Source organism: Salvelinus sp. IW2-2015, unplaced genomic scaffold, assembly GCF_002910315.2.
Source record: "Salvelinus sp. IW2-2015 unplaced genomic scaffold, ASM291031v2 Un_scaffold8435, whole genome shotgun sequence".
NCBI lineage: Eukaryota > Metazoa > Chordata > Actinopteri > Salmoniformes > Salmonidae > Salvelinus > Salvelinus sp. IW2-2015.
In genome coordinates this window covers 9287-13059 of record NW_019949695.1, presented here as the reverse complement: position 1 = coordinate 13059, position 3773 = coordinate 9287, and the positions used below count along the sequence as shown (strand labels likewise).

At 45.2% G+C, this 3773-nt stretch overlaps 2 long non-coding RNA genes across 2 annotated transcripts; one reads left to right on the top strand and one right to left on the bottom strand.

Annotated features, from left to right (window-relative positions):
* Position 1: 1 nt before the first annotated feature.
* Positions 2-757, bottom strand: LOC139027226 (uncharacterized). Its single transcript, XR_011479283.1, has 3 exons — positions 649-757; positions 279-504; positions 2-15 (listed from the first exon to the last, which is right to left on the bottom strand). It is a non-coding gene; the product is annotated as an uncharacterized lncRNA (long non-coding RNA).
* Positions 270-746, top strand: LOC139027227 (uncharacterized). Its single transcript, XR_011479284.1, has 3 exons — positions 270-312; positions 477-537; positions 665-746. It is a non-coding gene; the product is annotated as an uncharacterized lncRNA (long non-coding RNA).
* Positions 758-3773: the final 3016 nt, after the last annotated feature.

The window sequence follows — 3773 nt, the reverse complement described above, 5'->3', positions numbered from 1 at the left end:
ATTGTTATTGCTATGCTGCTCTGACAGACAATCACAGGTGGACCCATATGGCTTCTGGAAGCCACGAGTTCTAGACAATCCAGTTGGTGAACGCCAGAGGTTCTGGAGCCAGAGTTCAGAATCAAGTCTCACTGACAGACAACCAGGGTGGAACCCAGAGGTTTCTGGAAGCAGGTTCTAGGCAACCAGGGTGGAACCAGAAGGTTCTGAAGCCAGAGTTCTAGAACAAGTCTGCACTGACAGACAACCAGGGTGGGAAACCCAGAGGTTTCTGGAACCAGAGTTCATAGACAACCAGGGTGGAACCCAGAGGTTCTGGAAGCCAGAGTTCTAGAAACCAGGGTGGAACCCAGAGGTTTGGAAGCCAGAGTTCTAGAACAGTCTGCTCTGACAGACAACCAGGTGGAACCCAGAGGTTCTGGAAGCCAGAGTTCTAGACAGTCTTGCTCTGCCAGACAACCAGGGTGGAACCAGAGGTTCTGGAAGCCAGAGTTCTAGAACAGTCTGCCTGACAGACAACCAGGGTGGAACCCAGAGGTTCTGGAAGCCAAGAGTTCTAGACAACAGTCTGCTCTGACAGACAGACCAGGGTGGAACCCAGAGGTTCTGGAAGCCAGAAGTTCTAGAACAGTCTGCTCTGACAGACACCAGGGTGGAACCAGAGGTTCTGGAAGCCAGAGTTCTAGAACAGTCTGCTCTGACAGACAACCAGGGTGAACCAGAGGTTCTGGAAGCCAGAGTTCTAGAAACAGTCTGCTCTGACGAGCAACCAGGGTGGAACCCAGAGGTTCTGGAAGCCAGAGTTCTAAGAACAGTCCTGCCTGACAGACAACCAGGGTGAACCAGAGGTTTCCGGAAGCCAGAATGTTCTAGAAGCAGTCCTGCTCTGCACCAGACAACCAGGGTGCACCCAGAGGTTCTGGAAGCCAGAGTTCTAGCACAGCTGACGCAAGGTGCCAGGGTCGGGCGAGTTCCTGACAGGTTGTTACACACTCACAGGACTCCAAATTACAACACAATGTAGATGGCTGCGATTCGACAACTTCTACATTCTGTTTAAAAAAGTTCAAATATTCACCATGGCACACCTCAGTCGGTCCAAAAGGTCACTTGGTGATGTCAATAGGGAGCCTAAGTCTGACCCTTTGGTCTCTGAGGTCAGAGGTGGAAGGTCCTTAATTTACAGCCGATGTCATCACCCGAAAAGAGCCACGGCGGTCAAGAGGGTTGTTGTTTAGAAAGGAACTGGAGAGCCATCACCATGGTGACCTCATGAGGCTGGTTGGTGACCATGTGACTCACCACTTGCAGAGGACAGAATACTTGCGGCCTTTTTATAAACCATGTCATTCAATTTGTCTTTTAGGGAAAGAAGGAGAGACGAGATGACACGCTACTGTAAGGAGAGTGTGGACGGGTTTGGCTGCTGGTTATCTTTGCTACGATCAAGTGCAACAAAAATCAAGCAGTTTTACAACAATCCTGGAAAAATATCCTCCGTTTTCCATGGTACTGGTTTTGGGAGGATGCAGAAAGACACCCCGCGACTTTTTTCGCCATTTCTCCTTCTCCTTTGACCGACTCCGCTTCACGCCTCAGCTCCTGCAGACAGAAACAAATATACCACGATGTCATACATGATTCATAAAGGGACAGGAAGTACCCGTGGAGGTACGATGTTTCCATTCCGATGGTTCCATGGCCAAGGAAGAGATTATAACGCTAGCTGGGATTAGTCAGTATCACCAGTATCCACTGTCTCCGAGCAGACAGACACACCAGTGATGTGGTTAGAGGTGCCGCAGGGGAAGACCGCTTGCATATCATTTGCAGAATGCAGAGTAAATGGAAGCAATTATGATGATATACCATTCACTTATTTCCGCTCCACGGCATTACCAGAGCCATCCTCCCAGCCTGCCTTCTGTACATACTGATGGGGGAGAACATCACACATTTCTATGCAAGTCCACAACCAACACAATGTTAGTGTACACAACCAGTCAGGTTTAAAGCTAAGGTTTAAACAGTGCTCCAACACTTAGTTCGTTTACAGCACACAGAGCACTGGTTAAAGCCACCACGAGAGGTTAATCCCCCCCAAATTATTTTGAATAGATATCTATGCCAGCACACACTGGTTAAGAGCCACCACAGAGGTTAAATCCCCCAACATTATTGAAGATATCTATCACACCACATCACAGCCCAGTCAAAAAGTTTGCCCAACATCTGCCTTCAGGGTTTTCTTTATTTTTACTATTTTCTACCTTTAGAATAATAGTGAAGACATCAACAGATGAAATAACAACATATGGAATCATGTAGTAACAAAAAGTTAAATAAATCAAAATGGTATTTTATATTTAGGAATTCTTCGAAGTAGCCACCCTTTGGCCCTTGACCAGATTTGCACACTCTTGGCGTTCTCTCACAGCTTCATGGATTAGTCACCTGGAATGCATTTTCAATTACCAGGTGTGCGCCTTGTTAAAAAAAAAAGTTAATTTGTGAATTTCTTTAATTTCTTAAATGGGTTTGAGCATCAGTTTTGTTGTGAAAAGGTGGGGGTGGTATACAGACGATAGCTATTTATAAAAGACCAAGGCATTTATGGCAAGAACCGCTCAATAAGCAAAGAGAAATGACAGTCATCATTACTTTAAGACTGCAAGGTCAGTCCATAGTGGAAAATGTCAAGAGCTTGTGTAGTTTCTTTAAGTGCAGTTGCAAAAACCATTCAGCGCTATAATCTGTGTTTTCCTGGCCCCGTTTTCTTCCATTTAAAGGGGTATAACAGATTCATTTTCCATGGCTTCCTCAAGGCTGTGACCAGGCTTTAGACATAGTTTCAAAGGCTTTTATTTGAAAAATGAGGCGGATTTTTCAAAAGTAGTCCAGGTGTTCCTCGTGGATTAGTTCCTGCGCGCGAGAGGGGTAGCTCGAACATTTTCTTTCTCTCTTTTGTATTGAATAGGTTTTTACGGTCGCATTGAAATATTTCGAGTATGTTTTGTAAAAACAACCTGAGGAGATTGATTTATAAAAGACATTTGACAATGTTTCTACGAACCTTACGGATACTTTTGGAGATTGTCGCGAAACGGAAAAACGAGGCTTGGTTTTCCTGAACATAACGGCGGCAACCCGAAATGGGCGTTGTTTTTTTGTTATAAAAAGTAATATTTATCGAGCAAAAATACATTTTGTTGTGCTACGTGGGAGTCTCGTGAGTGCAAACCATCCGAAGGATGTTCAAAGGTAAGCGATTCATTTTATTGCTATTACTGACTTTCGGTTACCATGATAATTGGGGCTCAGTGTTTGACCCCAGGTCAAGTCCCATGGCCCCAGGTCAAGCCCCATGGCCCTAGGTCAAGCCCCATGGCCCCAGGTCATAAGTAGTGCACTATGTAGGGCTCGAGGGATTCTTGAAAGTTGGGACAGTCCTTGTCCAGCAGGCAAACTTCATTTGTATACGGATGGCTAACTATGGAAATTCCTTTGGTCTCAAGAGCAATTCAGAAAGCAGATTGAGGACCTTAATACTCAATCAATCAAGTTTATTTTATATAGCCCTTCGTACATCAGCTAATATCTCGAAGTGCTGTACAGACACCCAGCCTAAAACCCCAAACAGCAAGCAATGCAGGTGTAGAAGCACTAATACTGATGAATGTGATGTTCTGGTGTCTCTTGGGTAATTCAGAAAGCAGATTGAGGACCTTAATACTGATGAATGTGATGTTCTGGTGTCTCTTGGGTAATTCAGA